At 43.1% G+C, this 17,871-nt stretch overlaps 1 long non-coding RNA gene across 23 annotated transcripts in view; it reads left to right on the forward strand.

Moving 5' to 3' along the window:
* LOC109144308 overlaps positions 1-17,871 on the forward strand; it is a 136,668-nt gene that overhangs the window by 14,872 nt on the left and 103,925 nt on the right. For 18 of the 23 annotated variants that reach the window (XR_005603461.1, XR_005603449.1, XR_002044981.2 and 15 more), the window contains 7 exons: positions 448-616; positions 741-844; positions 1,018-1,124; positions 7,750-7,911; positions 13,526-13,641; positions 13,789-13,910; positions 14,074-14,246. This is a non-coding gene — a long non-coding RNA (uncharacterized LOC109144308). Of the gene's footprint in view, positions 1-447; positions 617-740; positions 845-1,017; positions 1,125-7,749; positions 7,912-13,525; positions 13,642-13,785; positions 13,911-14,073; positions 14,247-17,871 lie in introns of all 23 variants that reach the window. The other 5 variants (XR_002044989.2, XR_002044990.2, XR_005603448.1 and 2 more) reach the window with 4 other exon arrangements.

Consider the following 17,871-nt stretch of genomic DNA (forward strand, 5'->3'; position numbering starts at 1 on the left):
GCATTATTGAAACCCTCCTTTCAAGTGTAGCTACTGCTCTTGTAAGCCAGGACAGGAGCAGCTCTGCATGTTTCAGGTGAGCAGTTGTGCAGGACCTGTCACGGATCACGTCTGGTGCTTCAGTCAATAATCAATGTGGAGAGTTTGAAAGCAACCTGCTGGCTGAAATATGTTCATGTAAAGAGTTTATCTAAGAAATATGAATATAGTGAAATGTGGAGAGGAAAGAAAATTAAAACCTGTTTTCATATTACTGAGGAAATGAAAAAAAAGTTGGGAATAACCTTCTCTGACCATGGGATGGCCACTTATGGACATAAGGCAGTGAACCTTGATTGATTTTGGGATTTGTGTGATGAGAAGCAGTTCACAGTTCAGTGCATTGCAGATGCATTAGCCATTGTAATACTGTGTTAGTAACAGCAAACTTTCCTTTTGAAATCACAGGGAAAAGGGAATGGGAGTCCTGGGGGGAGAGAATTCCTTGGCAAGCACCCCTAAGTCATTTACCTTTTTGGAGAAACTACAGCAGGACCCCAACAACAGCCTGATGTGCACTGAGCTACAGCTCTGGACAGTGAACAGCAAATGCTTCATGTCCTGCATTGAGCTGGAGGTAAGAGCCAGAGTTGACTTTCCTTCCAGATAATAGCTTGCATTGATGCTGCTGATGGTAGAAAACATAACGCACTGTATTCTGAGCTAGGCACAAATCTGCATTTCCTTGTCCAATCTTACAGATTTTGAAGCAATATGTTTTTGAGGAGATATGTTTGCCCAGTTCTACAGAAATCTTGATGAAAAAAGCATTGGCTCAGCCTGTGAGATGCTCCTAAATACTGCTGTAAGTAGACTGTGAAGTTTGTTTGTGTGTTTCAAAACCTAATTGCCCAGTGAAACTACCTGAGTAAATTGGTTTCAGGGCTAGAAAAGGCTCATAACCATGCTTGTTTGGTAAGAGATCATACAAAGATAAAGCTGATGCTCATTCTAAAAGGTAAATTTGTTTTTTTACAGAGCAAGGTGAATTTGCAGACTTTCCTCCTGGGAGATGCTATCAGGACAAGCTGTGAAGTTGGATGTCTGAATTGGAGCAAGAAGATTTTCTAAACACCAGTACAGAAGTAAGCACTCTAAGTAATTTGCAAGCTAGAGAAAATGAGCCAAAAATCACTTTTCGAGACAGAAATGAGCCTGAGCAGAATTATGTGTAACTCTGCCTCGTCTGACAGCAACACTGAGTACAGACGGGTGCATTTTGTGATGTGTCACTGCTGAGCATGAGCCTGTTGGGAGGCAGGAGCTCAGGCAGGTGAGCTGATCTGCTGGGGAAATCCTTTACCAACAGCAGTACTGTCCTTGTGGTCTCTGGGTTTTGCAGAAAAGAACTATGCATTAGAATATAGCATTTGGTATGTTGAATTACACAGGACTGGAGGCAGTCCCAGTGATGAGGATCATGAACTGGGAACTGCCTGGCCATTTCCAGTGAGTATCTGCCAGCCAGGGGAGCCAGGCAGCTGCATGCCTGGTCTGTGGGACGTCAGATAAAGCAAGAGGAAGCAGGAAGGGAAATATTCTCTGGTAAATCAGGGGGAGGAGAGAGGCAGAAGGAACCCCATGCACCTTTCAGCAGAACAGTTGTGAGCTGTTAGGTGCGAATCCCACAGAAGCCCGTTGTAATTAAGCATCCTACAAGATGGGGGGGGGTGCAATAAGCTCATCAGCAGCATCTGCACTGACTCTCTGCCCCCCCTGGTTACCCTTTGGAAATCTTCAGCGTGTTTTGTGTTTGTTTTGGAGCCAGAAACAAATGCTGGCAAATGCAAAGGTGTGAAATGTTGGCCAACCGATCCCAGTGTGCCCTACAGGGCACTGGAGAGAGGATTGCTCTAAATGGATGATGAGCACAGTTCAGAGACTGTTAAGTTAAAGCTTATTACCCTCATTAAGCGATGTGTGTAACGTGGTTTCGGGCTTCTGATATGGTAAACCCAACGTTTTCCAAATGTTTTGTTGTCCTGTCTGTTATGCTTGGAGGGGAATTCAGTTTCTGTTTTGCACTGGGTCAAATTCAGTGTGGAGATAAGGTTCCTTAAGGGAGTTTAGAGTTTGGGATTGCCTCGTGAAGGCAGAGGCTGTATGGTACAAGGTGCTCTGTCAGAACCAGGAGGGGTTTCCCTGGGAACGAGAGCGCTAGGGATAAAGTGCCAAGCCATGCTGGTGTCCCTGGCCATGGTCCCTGGAGCTCTGCATGGTAGGAGATCAGGCTGTGCTGCTCCCAGCAGGGTGTGAATGAAGAAAGATGGCTCAGGTTTAGCTTTCCAAGGATGAGGAGCACCGAGGTGGGGTGGAGCAGGATCAGGAAGCAGTTTAGACTCGCCAGGTACCATTAGCTTGAGCTCAGGACTGACCCTGCAGGACTGGGCTGGTTTGCACAAGAAGACTTGAGTGTCTCTGCCATGTGCTCCTCATCATTTCCATTATCTGTGTCTTTCTTTTATCTGGGGTACCACAGCTCCTTCCAATGATGGAGCATTGGCTCTCCAGTCAGCTTTAATCTCCAGCTGTCTTGGGAGGGGTCAGGTCGGGAGAGATTTGAGGTCCTCAGCCCTGAAGTGAAGCCCTCCCTGTTTCTGACAGGCATGCAATTGAAACCAGCTGATCCCAAGTCCTTTTCAAACATTTCCATTTCAAACCACTGAAGTTTTATGTCTTTCTAGTAAATTTTTTCTTGAGCCTCATAAATCTCATAAAATTCTTGAACAGCTAGTAAATTTGGCCATTCAGATACACGTTTTCCAGTAAAGAGGATAATGGTTGCTGTTCCTGATGGCACCTCCCCACCCTTTCAGCTGTAGGAATTCACCTCTTGCCTGTGGGCTGCTTGCACACGGCTTGGGCCATGCTAAGGAAAGCAACACGTGCAGGTCCCGTCTGCAGGAAGAATCAGGGCATTGCTGGGCCCCTGCTAGCTTGGCCAGTGCCCCTACCCATGAGCTGGGCAAAGTCATTTGTTCTCCTCACATCTCACATCAGAAGAAATAGGTTGATGTTCCCCTGCTCAGGGGGTTGGGAATCTTGCTCTGTTCAGGCTGGACAGAAAACATTCCAGCCAAGTCTCTTAGGCTTGGATTTCCAGGTGGGCTTGAAAGGCCATGAGTCCAAGGACAACATAAACCCAGCAGTGCTCAGACTTCTTTTGGAAACACCAGACAAAAGTACTGAAGTTATTTAGAAAAACATGCTAGAGAAATAGAAAATTGCAAGCATATTTTCCCCTTTATTTGTTGTCTCCCAAATTCAAACAAGCTTATTTCCTTTCCTGCAATGCTGCTTTTGATAATCTTGTGCCAAAGGCACTGAATCTGTTCTTATTGCTGTCAATAGCAAGATGCCTGTTGCTTTTAATGGTTCAGCTATTAAAACACAACATCCCAGTTGTCTGGCTGTGAGCAATCCCAAGCTATCGCAGTGACAATATGGAACCTTTTTCCTCTCTGAATGTTTCTCTGCAAAGTTTGACCATTTTGGCTGGGGTAAAACATGTGTCTATCTGGGATTCTTTCCAAGGATGAGATTTTGACAGCTGTGCTCATGTTGGCAAAAATCCTGACATCTTGTGCTTCGTTGAAATAGCAGATTCTTAGTGGAGAGGGGTGGGAATCCGATTTCATAGATGAACACTTATGAATTGAAGACTGTGAGCCTGGCTGAGCTCTTTTCACTTGGGGGAAAAGGTTGAACCCATCCTTTGGGAACAGGGTGGAGCCTGCCTTTCTTCCCGTCCCCACCTGTGGGCACAGATGGCTGATGGGCAGTGGGGTGGATGGAGCTCTCTGTGCTGCTGCCAGCTTTGTGCAGCAGTGTGGGACATGCCTTGGACTGCACCCACGGAAGGGGGAGTCAGCCTGCTTGCAGTCCATGCCTAATGATTTTCATTTACATATTGGATGTTTTGGGCACGGCTGGTGGGTGGTGTTGGTGCGCTTTCAATGAAAATCCACCTTTGCAAGCCTGGTCAAATCTTGGCATCATATTTCTGCCAGAGAGCTCGTGAAAAAGAAAGCCTTACTATCCTCTGAAATAACCTGTTTTGGGGGTTTTTATTATCACTATTGTGATAAAGTTGATTGAGTGGTTTTTGTTTGTTTTTTTCACTGGAATCTCCATCTTGAACTGGAGAAATATTTCCCACAAATGCTGTAATTATTCAAAGCTGATATATTTCTGCAGAAACCTTCAATCTGATGAACTGTCACTTTTCTGATGAAGAATCACTTATTTGGAGACTAGAACTCCTATTATGTCGACAAATAGGGAATGGTGGCACAGAAAATTGTGTCATGAGGTCAACCAGGAATTCCACTTAAGAGCCAAGGATAAACTGGAATGGGTCTGGTGAAACGTCATCAAAATTTTTTCAGAAGGTATTTTGTAAATATTATATTTATTTCAAACTTTCCAGTGGCCAGACAGTTCCTTTATATTTTACCAAGAAAAATAAATTCAAGAAACAAGTCACAAGGTTTTAAAACCACGTCAACAATTATTTTCCATGCCTGGTATTTCAATGGAAATTAAGGAAAAATATTTTTTAAAACACAAACAAGATAGTAGTCAAACAACAAAACCCCAAACAAAACATGCCTCCTGTTGAGAACAATTCAAGCAGTTTTGCTCAGGAAAGATTGTAGCTTAGGGTTAGACACACAGTCAGACATTCCTGCTTGCATCCATGGCAAATGTGAGGTCTTTTATGTAACTTTTAAAGGAAAAGCAGCTAATCTGTCTCAAATTCATCCTTGCTGTGCATTAAGTGATGTATACGCATATTTATCATCCATCAGAAAGCACTTGGCTGCCTTTTCATGTGTTTAATCCCTCAAGCCTTGTTTTAAGGATTTGGGAGGCTGCTGAAGGACAAATGAGTCAGATTTGAAATGGTAGAATTTGGGACAGTCCCAGAAGAAGGAAATGCGGATGTTTGGGGTGACTGCACGTGGCTGTGATGGCAGGCAGGTGAGCTGAAGGTGAGCTCTGAGCATGGATTATTTGTCTTTGCACAGCCTGGCCTTGTCAGCTGAGTGGCCAAAAAAGTGAGCAGCAGCTACAAAATTAAATGGGAAAAGCTGTACCTCCTCTACTTTGCTTATGGGGGATGGGGTTGAGGAGGAGAGCAAAGGATGCAGTTATTGTGTGGGAGGCTTGGTCAGGGGGGACTGACCGATGGCCTTAGAGGCCCTTTCAAAGCCATGCCTTAATGACAAGCTCTTCCCTTCCTCTCCCACTTGTTTTTTTGAAAACTAGGGCAAATATTAACACATCTGTGAGCGTTGGGCTGCTGTGTTGGAGTGCTTCTAACCCGTGTTAGTTTGATTAAAACTAACATCACCGTTTCCACACTGAGAAATTCCAGTGTCGTGTCTACCATAAATTAAACTCAAATTCCAACTTTGTCTTCTAGTTCTGTAGCAGAGCTGTTTACTCTGGAATAGCATAAGGCAGATGTCTTCATCTTTGCTGATTCTTAACAGGTCACAGGCATTGACTTTAAATAGCTAAAAGCCTTTAAAATAATTTTAAAACAGGCTTCCCCCTCCCCTACAGACCTTAACCTTTTGTTGGCCTTAACTAGAAACACCCAGGATAACATGATCCTAAAACAGACCATATAAACCAAGGAGTAGCTTTAAATATATAACGTGATCATTACCTGAAACCAGCAAAGAGGTTGGAATAATTATTGCTTGTGTTTACACTTCTGCATCTCAGTAGGTTGTGTTCAATCCTTTAATGATGATGATGAAAACGTACTGCAAACACATAGTAATTAAAGAGAGCACTTAACCGTGATTCTGAAAGCACAGAGGCAGCTTTGAAGTGGAACTGGACACGGTGTCTGTTGCCAAAACGTTGCAAGAGTTGGAGCACCAGGTAGCTGGTAATTGCAGGTACCACACCATGTCTGTTTTGGCACCTGCAACATCCGCCTCCAGCACCAACCTCAGAATTGCTTCTTGTACATCAGTGAGACTCCTGCAGCCTCAGAAAGAGCTGATTGATGGTGGCTGAGGGATCAGACAAATACTCTTTTTAATTTATGTAAAGCCAACGTTGAATTTGGGCTTGTTTCTCCATGGGGGACTTTTTGAGGGTGAGGCAATGTTTAGGAAAAGGGCAGGAGGAGGAAATTTGGGGTGACAGCAGAGTGGGCACTGGTTCAGGCACTTTGCCCTGCCAAGGCTACACTGTGGGTACTGACATGAAAGGGAGTTCTCAAGCCACAAGCTCCAAACCTTGTGTTTTAGGAGTGTTTCTGTGGGTGAGGGAGAGGGGCATGTATTGCGGAATGGATTCCTTTGTTTGTTTTCCCCATTTAAAACAACAAAAATACTCTTATTATAATAACTGCAGAAGGATGAGTGATGAGGCTTGTGCTGTAAAATCATGTTTGCTGGAGAAGTTGTCCTGTTTTCCATTGCTTAATTTCATCTGAAAAGGAAGGGCATAGAGGCTGGGGAGAACACAACTGCTTTCCTGGAAGTACTTTTCCAAGCACTAGATACGGGCTTTCCCAGGAGGGAGCAGTTTATTACTATGTAAGGAGAGCAGAGTTCAGAACAGGTCCTAATGTTTCTTTGGGGCTTAAAGGGATTCACTTTTGGTCATTGTCCCTTAATTTTATGCTCCATATCTCTTGGTAGTTTTCCCTGAAAACCTGAATTCAGTTTCTGCCCCTGTGCTGGTGCCACAGAGACCACCTGCTTACACCATGAGAGTCCCACTTCTGTGGTGTTCCTGTCCCCCAACAATGTCCCCTTGAAGAAAAACAGCTATCAGCTAACACTCTACATGCCTCAGACAAGACTTTTCCGCCTAGATCTCTCAGGCAACATGGACAGTATTATGATCCTGCCTGTCACTCAGACCTGTGGATGTTATCTTTCACTCCTGTCTCGAGGTTCATGCCTCCAGGCAGCGTCGAACTCTGGCCACTTGTTTCTTTGTAGTCTCTCTAATATTTTGCCATTTCTGTCCCCTCTCCTGGCTCACATGCTTGCCCAGGCTGTCATTACCGTGCTCCCCAATCACTGTTACAACACTGCTAATTCTGGCCCTGGCAAATGCCAATCTCACCCTGTTCATGCATGTTCTTTATGCTTCAAAATAATCACTTGCCTTGCCTACCCCTCTCGCTTCATCTCTCTTGCAAGTGTCTGCACTTGGTCATATCAAACATAGTCTATTTGGTTTTTTCCCCCCCAAAAGGGGACCTTTTTCTAGCCAATACATTATTTTTGTTTTGTGGTTAAGGTGCCAGTTTCGGCCTCTGATCAACCCATTGTGCCACCCTGTGTTCCCCAGCTGTTAAAATCAGAAAGCACCCTCGCGTTTCCCTGTGCCGTTCAGGCAGCTGCACCACGCTCTTCCCAGTCTCTTCAAAACCTCTTTTTCTTAGATTGCTGTAAACCCTTCAGAGCAGTGGGGCTGTTGGTGTGCTGAGCTCTCTGTGTGAGCAGAGTTGGTTTCCATGGACTCCCCTGGTCTGCAACATCAGTTGCTGGGTTTTGGCTCGGTGTGAACGCCCTCTGGTTCAGAACCCTCTGTTTGTGCTGGCTTTGCATGGTGTCTGTCACTGTGGGTTACTGCCCCACAAAGGGAATCCACAGGTGCTGCGGTAATATGAAATAATAATAATTTAAAGAGCAAGTATTAATAGCACCGTGTTTGTTGTTGCCCCTGCAGCACTGAGCAAGCACTGGTCCTGGAGGAAGTTGGTGGGTTTTACTCTCTTCGGAAAAAATGTGGTGGAGAGCATTCCCATCCCTACTCCACACCTCTTCCACTGGCCCTTTTCATTGCTCCATCAACCACTGAAATGGAGGGAAAGGCTTAAAAAGCAAGGTGGTAAGTGGTAGGACCAGCATTCTGCAATTCCACTTCTGGGTCTTCTGTCCACTCCGTTCAGAAATCATTGCTGGGGATTTTCAGAAAGTGGGTTGGGGTTTGTTTGTGAGACAAGACAGGGGAATATCATTGGTCGACATCAATTCCACCCATTTTTCTTGTTGGATGTTCCTTGGAGAAGCCTGACCTTTTATGTGGAGTGCCCAGTGCCCTGGGCTGTGTGGCACAGGAACAAATACACACAGGTGGGGCTTTGCAGCACCCTCTGCAGCTGCATTCCCGCTCCGAATCTCCTGAAACTGCCAGCCACGTGAAACCAGAACAAACAATGGGCTTAAATCCATTTTCCGCATAAGAGTTTTGCCTGTGGAAAAAAAAGAAAAAAATCAGATGCCAAAATATCAGGCTGCAAATCCCAACTGCCAAGCAGTTCTTCTTCCTGTGAGAAGGAAGAACTCTGGTGAAAACCAAAAAAAAAAAAATTAATAATCCAGCCCTGTGTCGGGAACAAAGGTCGCTGCCTCTGCAGCAGCCAAGTGCGTAGCCCAAGGCCAGTGAACATCTTGAGCCTTCTCCCATGGCTTTGGGACCTTTTACAAAAGCTGGGCATTTTTCCAGCACTGAGCCGTAGGAAGGACAGTTGACCCACGTTGCACTTGGGGCATCTCAGCCTTATTTCAGTTTCACATAAGGCTTTGTCTAGGTTTATTTTATTTAATGGGCTTTGCTTTTTTTTTTTCTTCTGGTTATACTGTCACAGGAAATTCTCACTGTTCTATTACCTTCTTCCTGTTGGAACTAGCCTTAAAATAAAATGAATAAATAAATACATATGCATACATATAAAAATATGCAGACAGGAAAGCTATTCAGATCTGCAGAGGCCTTGATAATGCTGCTGATGAGGTTGCCAGCTTTCCCCCTGTCTGAGCTGAACAATTCCCCACCACCTCCCCAGCCCCTGGGAACTTAAGGGGAGGTAGTTGTGAAGTTTCTAATTCTGACTACAGGTGTCTGGTTTGAAAGACAGCACATGCCAGGCTGTAACCTCATTTAGGAAAAGGGTAATTAAATAAAAATACAGATGTGTTACAGTCACAGTTCCTGAACAACTGAAATGCCCATTACTTTTTAAAAAGTAAGGGATAAATCTCTCTAGAGGAGCACTATCCTCTCATCAGGTATAATATTATTCAGTATTAGTACTTTAAATAAGAAAAAGGGTTTTGAATGTTAACATCTGCTCTTAACCATCTCTTTATAGAAGGAACATTGTGTTTGAAAACAAACAAGATAGGAATGTCTAAACTCCCCTCCTTCTTCTGCTCTGCATATCTAAATATTCCTGCCAGTGTTTACTTGTTGCACGTTCTGCTCCATCATTTCAAGTTTTTAAGGTGCTGTAGATTATCAAAACCAGAGGATTTATTAGACCTGCTCAGCTTTGTCATAACAAATTGGATAGTCAGTGATCCTGCCCTTTTGAATCACTAGCTTGAGAAGTGTAAATACCTCTCTATATTCTGGATAAATTGCTTGAAAAGATTATTTTGAAAAAGATTAGGCAGCTTTAAGATGGACTGTTCCCTCCTCAGTAGTAATGATGATTGTAGTAATGATAACAATAACCTAACTACAGAATTCATCTGGTCTCAATCCAATAAAATATTTAACCCCAAGCTTAACTTTCTAAGCGTGCATGCATCCCTGCAGCAGAGCTGAGCACATGTTGCAGCTCTTTGCTCTATTGCTGCTTAATTCCAGCATGTGCCGCTCCTGTTGTTTGTTTGAGTCAGGCTGTTCCTGGGTTTGACCCTGGAATAAACCTTTGGGATTAGCAAATACTGAAGAATTGCTAATATATTAATTATCCAGCGTAATTCAGGGGGTTGCAACAACAGCTGAGTGGTCTTACTGCCCTGATTGTTTACTGCATATTTTACAAGGTTGTTGGTCTCTCCTTCCCCCTGTTTAACCCCCTTTTCTCTTGTGCTACCCGAGGGAAGGAGATTCACAGCTGTGAGTGGACACTTGGCCTTGGAAGAGGAGTATGGAGGTGCCAAGCCTGGTGGCATTACTGTGAATCTTACTGTGAACCTTTTCAGAAATGCAGGGGGTTTTCCTAAAGCCTGAGCAGTTTTAATTGTGCTATTTCTTTGAACTCTCACTTTTACTATACTAAAAATATACCCCAGCACATTGCTTCTCTAGAGAGGTGCAAACCCACACATTTCTGGTCTTCATGGTGTGGTGGAAGAGCTTAAAACATGATGTGGTTATTATGTTCTGGGCTCCAAAACTGAAAAGCACATAAAAAAATCTGTATTTCTTAATAATTTTTCAGGATTTTCAAGCCAATTTCGAGATGTTCTGAGACTCGACAGGTTTTGAGCACTTAGTGTAATTCCTTGAGCCCCTGAAGTCTAGCTTATGGAATCAGATTTCTACAGAACTTCACAGAAAATTCATCCTTCCTTGCTGTGCTGAGCATTATAGATACACCACATGAGAAAGGGTCAGGGCTTCAAAGTCTTTACCATTAAAATGATTGTGAAAGAGTAGGAACCATGACTGCAACAGGTTTTATCACCTCCGACCCCCTAAAGCAGCACCCAGCTCCTGGTGTTGCACAACTCAGAGGTGCTGCCAGTCTGAGCTTTAGGCTGCTGGGGGATTTCTCTGGGCTTGGTCCTTCCACCCATCTGTATTTGCAGCCATTTGAGAGCAGCAGTGGGCAGGAGGGAGCAGAGATCCCCAGCAGGCCCCTGAGAGTAGTGGCTTTCCAACTGGGCTCCTTGGGTTATTCTTAAACGCCTACAAAATACATGAGAATCCTGTCATTGTCCCAACTGGGCTTTGAATCAGGGGCTCTTAAACAGAGGATATGCCATTCTTCTTTTGTTCCACACTCCCATAATGCTCTGAAAAGAAAAGAAAGGGAAAACAATGCTAAGTAAAAATCAAACCTGAAACGTGCCTTCAGCTTTACCCCAGCAGCCAGAGGTGGAAGGGATGGTTAGCCAAAATTAGAGTCTCCTAGGCTTTGGGATTTCTCGCTGTGAGTTATGGCTGCATGTCAGTAGCAGTAAGTAAAGCAAAACGCAGTAGCTAGACTGGTGTTCTGTTCAATTGCCCGGGGCCCCAACTGAAATTTAATAAGTAAATGTAAGATTTTAGTATTTTGGAATGGAAACTTTATGGTAACTTTTTCCTGCAGCCCCTGTTTAAGTGATGTATCACATGTACAGTTTGTGCAGTGCACCTTGGATGCTGAATCCAGCTCTGCTGTTGTGCTGCCCCTCTCCCAAGCTGCAGCCAGGTAAATCTTCAGGTCACAGAGCAAGCTGGTACTGAATACAGTTACGGCTGGGTTATCTTCCCTGCAGCTCCATCCACATGGACTAGGATGAGAATCCTAATGGCTGTGGCAGGTGGGACAATCTCTACTGATGATTTTTTTGAAGTCAGGGGTTATCAAGTCATGTTCAGGGTTGGCTTCTGGAGCGTAGATACTTTGGGTCATTGTTCAGATTTGAAAACACAAAGCTCTTCTTTGGGATTCTCTGGTTTTTGTGGTTTTTTTTTTTAATTATTATTTTTTGAGACACAAATTTTTATTACTCATGTTCGACCACTAGTGAGGATGGAGAACCCTCTCATGGGAAAACAAGAAAAGTTCCATATTTTAAATATCCGTCACTTCTGTTTCCTGCTCAGGAATGGGTGAGGAGTGCATGCTCTCCTCTGCTGCCAGGTTCTGTTTTGCTGTATCTGTTACTTTACAGTTTCTTCATTATGATGGCTCACAGAGACTTGTCAGCTGTTCCTCATCTCTCTCCAAGCATGAAAATCTAGTCTTGAGGGGTGTGTTTAGAATCAGATCGTATCAGGAGCTGTTGGCAGGAATGCACTGAGATGGCAAAGGGAGCTTTACCCTTTTCCCAGCTCCCTGCTACTGTTTCCCATTAGCACCAGCTGGCACAGCCCATTTGTCAGGGATTTTCTGTGTGTTACTCAATACCTCCGATATCCATGGCTGTCCTTAGGAGACGAGGAGGCTGAACAACTCTCAAGAACTGGTGAATTCAGTCTAACCAGATAAAAAATAAAGGATCTTCTTTATCTTTCACAATTGACTATCCCAACTTTATCCTTCCAGCGTGTGCAGATGATGTGCAAAGGTCCAAAAAAATATGGAGACCTCTCTCTAGGGAAGCACATCAAAACTAGCCATGATCTTTGTGCTCCTTGGGTAGCTCTTGCTTGCTTTTCCTGGGATAGGGCCCGAGTTGAGGCTGTTTCACTCTCCATACACAGCCACTGAGGACAGAAGTTACACAAACTCTTTCGAAAACGATGTTTCTGTTTCAGCAAAGTCTTTCAAGTTCAGTCACTGAAACGTCCCCCACAATAATAAACCCCTGTTCATTCCTTTTGCCTTCTCACGTGTGTGTTTATTTCTGTTTTCTCCTTTCCTTCTTGCAGATGGCAGATAAATCTTGTCAGTGCTTTTTTGGCTTTGCAGCCTTTTCTCAATCATCTTTCCTTTTGTATCTCCAGCAATGTGTAAATCTGGTGGTTTGCTATTTCTGCTAAGCGTATTTCTTTTCCATGCAGTCTCATTGTCTCAGTCTTGTGCTTTTTTGCTGGGTGAAAGAAGAGACAAATTTCCAGTAGGCAAAAAATAAACCAGCCCCAGCTCATGAAAAAAATGAACCCTTTTTAATCACTGCTATAAAATGTAATGGTTTGATGTGAGTTCTTTGTCAAGGTTGGAAGACTGACCAATAGGTCCTCGAGAAGCATCTTTTGATCTGTCTCCTGGATCAATTGGAATTTTATTGCACATGAGGAGAACAATACTGCATGAGCCCTTGAAATGGAGTGAGCACAGATGACATTTTTATTCATTCTCAGCCAGATTGCCTGGTATTGTGTCCCTTCTGTGAAAAATGACACTCTGGCACCAGGCCACTGACTGCAAAGCATCTTGGCATGGGCCTCCTGTTTGTCTCAGCCTGAGCTGAGCATCACCAGAGATGCCAGACTGCTGGCCACAAGCTGAGGGTGTTAAAGCACCATCTTTATCAGCATCTTGCTGCCATTTTTGGTGGGAAATACTTGAGGGAGGAGAGGTAGTTCCTGACTAGATATCTGGTGGCATCAGCAATGGTAGCTGGCTCTCCCCTTGGGACGAGCAGCAGCTCTCCTGGCTGGCAGTGATCGGCACATTTGTCACAGCCCTGCCAACCCTAAGCAAATTAGTGCTCAGAGCTTCTGAGTCTGGGCTTCCCATCTCCTTTTCCTTTCCTTGTGTCTCAAGTGGAATGTTTGAAAGCCATCAAGTGATTAGGAAGACAAATCTGATTGACTTCCAGTGTCATCTGAGCTGTCATAGTTGCTGCAACATAGCCAAAACCTCATGGATTTCCCTCAGACTTTTCAGAGGCCAATCCCCCAGTTTGTCTGACTGGGACCTGTCGTGGAAAGTCTGGGGACAGGTGACACTGAGCTGTGGGTTCTATTGTAGCAGGACACTTGGCCATCAAAACTTGGTGTATTAGAGGAATTCCCACTATTATAGAATAGTCCATATCATAAATCATTTCTTCAGTGTCCCTGTTGGGGATTTCTGCCTTCTGAGAAAGGAGAAAGTGGAGGAAGATTTTCTTCTTCCAAGCACAACAGTTGAACCCACCTGGACACACATTCCTGAGTAACCTGCTCCAGGTGAGCCTGCCTTGGCACAGGGGTTGGGCTGGCTGATCTCCAGAGGACCCTTCCAACCCTAACAATTCTGTGATTCTGTGAACTATTAATTTTGTAGGGTGCCGAGATTTTTATTCAATTTAAATGTTTTTTGTTCCATCCAAGTAGGACTGCGGTAAGGTGTGCAACAGCCACCACTGTGTGCTAGGAGACACTGGACTGGAATCTGGATGTGAATTTGTCCTGCCTGCTGGAACCAGGCTCCCTCTGTGCCTACTGCTGTGAAATAGGTATTTGCCTAACTAAATAGTTGCATTTTTGTGAAGGAAGGACAGTATCTTTGCCTTCAGCTCTGATGCAGTGTGACACGAACTGTAGGACCTGTCATCATTCATGAAGTCAGTTCTGTTTCAATGTTAATAAGTCCTTAATCAAGTCATTTGTTTCATCCAGGATGTCACATTTAGCAGGGAATTGTCAGATGCTTGAAAACTGGAATCATAGGAGCACTGTTTAATGCTAAGTGGTATCTGCATCATATCTGAAGCTGGAACATGCCAGGAAAACATCCTTCACATTCTGCACTAATATTTCCAAGCTTTCAGGACCAATCATGGGTTGGCTGGGTATGTACATTATTTCTCTCTGTTTATGTGTGGCATACTATGATATTCTATATTTAGTAACTCGTTCTCACATTGCTTATCTGTTCCTTATTTTCTTTGGCTGGTTCTTTCACTTTTTAAAATAATACTGTGCAGCATTGGACCAATCACTTGAAACCAAGATTGATGCTCTCAGTCCAACAGAAAATAATTGAAATTTAATACTGGTGCTCCTCATTCTAGTCTGTTTGTGATATGTAAGGAAAAAGAAGAGGCTTGAGCCAAGCAGCTGCTGGTGGGATTAAGTGGGAAGCTGTCCAGAGAGACCAGGTTTATGATTATCATCTCCTGTTCTTGATGTCGTCTTCAAGAGGAACAGAGCTAAGGGCTAAAATTGTATCTCTAATATCTAGTTCCTGTAAGCTTTTTCCACTTGAAAAGAAGAACAAGAAGTTATCGTGAACTCACGGCAAATATTGTCCCAATGCATTTTCCTTCTTTTATTTAAATTATTTTTAATACTGTGCCTGCTTCTGTCTGCAAATAGGTGCATTGACCAGTGTCAGTGGTAATAGGAAACACACCTGTAATATGCACCATCTGTTGCTACAAAGCAGCGTCATTATGTATAAAATATCTGCAAAGTGGAAGATTGAAAGTCATTTTTTTTGCCTTAGGGAACCTTTTGTATTGATATTTTAACTCTGCTCTGCTGTTGTGTCCTTCTCGTGAGCCAGACCCCTTGTGGTAGTTCTGTGAAGACACAGAAGGAGTCCTGGTTGTATCTGTGGGGAAAACATTTTGGTTTGGGGTATCCCCCAGTTTCTGTCCTGAAATGCTCAGTAAAGAATAGCTTAAAAAAAGAATCATAAAATACTACTTCAGAGTTTATTTTGTGTTTCCACAGTTTTTCCTGGTTCCAATCAGTTGATCAAAAATACTGAATGTATTAAGGATCCCTGTTTCTTCAAAAAAATGTTGTGTTCTCCTAAAAGCTCTTTTTCCCTATAAAATGTTCTATTTGAATTTAGTCCAAGTCATAATGAGTGCCGGAGCAATTAAAGTATCAGCCACTATAAGGAGTCTTGGGAGCACAGGAGACAGATAGGATCAGGGTTTAAGCTACTTAAATACTTTTTATGAGAAATAAAGATTTCACAAACCTCAGTTTTAAACAAAATAGTTGACATATGCTAAGCTCAAAGTACTAAACTTCTTCTCCTGCCCTCTCCCACTAAACAAATAACGATCTATGAAATATTTAAACTTTTTATCTGCAGCAAGAAAGAAAACACACTTTATTTCTATTTAAAAATTTTTGGCAGGTGCTCAGATATTTATGATAATGTGATCATAAAATGGCATGGCAAGGTTAGTGGGAAGGTGCAGTGGGAATTTTGAGTGTGACTTTGTAAAATGTCACATTTGTTAAATCATAGTCTGAGACTCAAATTGTAGCCAGGGTGTTTGTTCGTTTCCCTGTGTCCTAGTATAGTTACTGTGCATTAGGAAACTCTTAAATCAACAAAGTGTTTGTGTGTAGGGCTGGATCATGCCTTCACATGCTGCAATCAGTTAAATTCCTTTGATTTAATTCTTGTAACCATTACCCTTAAAAAGAAAAAAGAAAGAAAAAGCCTTTTAAATATTTTTCATTAACACATACTATTAAGTGGGTAAGTGCCCTAAGTATATTTTAATTTAATTTAGATTTAACAGCAACATTTTTCCCATACTAATTAAATGCCAGTTTGTTATTAAGAAAATATTTATTGAAGTTGAACTTGGTGATAGATACATATCTATCACATCACTGTTAAACCTCATTAAATAGTGTTTTAATTGCAATTTGTTTTTAATTACCATTCATTAAGCATATTATTAAATCTAAATTGCATGCTTATGAAAGACGGGTTTGCCAATACAAGTGGCTGAGGCCCTTAACTACTGCCATGCTTTTAGGTTCCCATAATTTGAAGTGTGTAGGGTGAAAGTTTGATCTATTTATATTATTTCTATTATTATCTCCCTCGCTGCCTGTGTCTCCCATCTTTATTAACAGAATTAATAACATCTGAGGCAGTCAGGAGATATAAAAGGAAAATAAGAGTATGAAAAGAGGTGACAAAACAGGTCTTTGGACAAAGAAGCAGGAAGGAAACAACAGCAAAGAGGGAGCCCAGGTAGGGAAAACAGCAGTTAAACAGGGCACAGAAACCAATTATCTAAATTGGAAGAAGGAGAGGATGGGGACTGGGAGCCTGAAGGATACAGAGGGATGCTGTTAATGATTTGAACGTTAATGTGCCTTTTTCTCTTTGGCTGATCATGGGTAATGTGGCCAGGGTCAGTGTGAGACAGCCCAGCAGCTGTTCAGCAAAAAGATTTGCTGGTCCCAGTCTGGATCTGGCACAGCTGCCAGTGTGGGAAGGGCTGGTCATCAAGACAGGACAGAGCATTCTGCTGGTGGCTGTACGGCATCAGTTCACAATCACTAGCTACAGGGAAAGCCCTTTCAATTTTTCCAAATTTTTACTCACAGGCAGTGCTGCCTCCCTTTAGAAGTGCCACTTAAATGAACAACCACATGGGATATGTGAATTTGCTTTTCTTGGACATGTTTGCCAGATTTCTTAGTAGTAGTCCGTGAATCTAAGGTAAGCTAAAAAAAATCCTGAGATAAGAGCTTTCTTTTCTGAGGATGTCACCTCTTTCAACAAAAAAGACCCCACTGAGTTGGGTTTTTAAAGGCTGGGTGTTTTTTTTAAATCTTAGAAGAGTCTTTTGGAGCCTTTCATCTAGGAATGACACTTGATTTTTGCCAACAGGGAGGAAAGGCTGGGAAGAAAGGTGTGAGGTTATTGTTCTGCTGGAGACCAGCTCAACATAACCAGTTAGCAAGCTGGGGAACCATTCCCAAAGGGAGATGGAGAGGCAGTACCAGACAAAAGGCATGGGGTGCAGTGTTGGCATCCTCAACTATGCCAGTGTCTGACCCTATCAGAACACTCAGGGGGCAATTAATGGGAATGGGGGCTGCTGAACAGTGCCATAGGGGTGAAAAGACATTTGTTCATGGAAACAGCAGAGGCAACCTGATGTATCACCAACTTTCCCATGGGCTGGATAAAGAAAGACAATAAAACTCTGCACATTGATGCTCTCTGGCTCTGGTTCTGCTTGCATTGAGGATGGTTTTGTGCCAGGTTATCTCCACTGACTCCAGTGGATTATCTCCAATTCACAGTGCAGTTTAAATCAGAGGCAGGACTCTTTTCTCCTCTCTCCAATTCATGAACCTCTTTCAAAACCTTCTGTACCAGATGTTACAACTGTAAGCAAATTATCCTGGCAAATCAAAGTATCTCCTCATGAGTCTGTGTCACAGTAGGCCCTGGTGCCTCTATCTGCCTCTGGATCTTTTGCTCATAAACCATTAGTTATAAGTTTTTTTTGGCAGATGAGTATCTTCCATGAAAAAGCCATTTCCATTCCAATGCAACAGTGCTTTTATATGGCCTGTTTCAGTCCCTGTTGCACAACCTTTTTGCACAATGATTCATTATTCTATCCTTCTTCTTGATTTGCTGAATCATGGGATGACACCTTGCCAGCTGCTTTGTATGCCAACAATAACTTGCTCGTG

This window comes from Corvus cornix, chromosome 20, assembly GCF_000738735.6.
Source record: "Corvus cornix cornix isolate S_Up_H32 chromosome 20, ASM73873v5, whole genome shotgun sequence".
NCBI classification, from domain to species: Eukaryota; Metazoa; Chordata; class Aves; order Passeriformes; family Corvidae; genus Corvus; species Corvus cornix.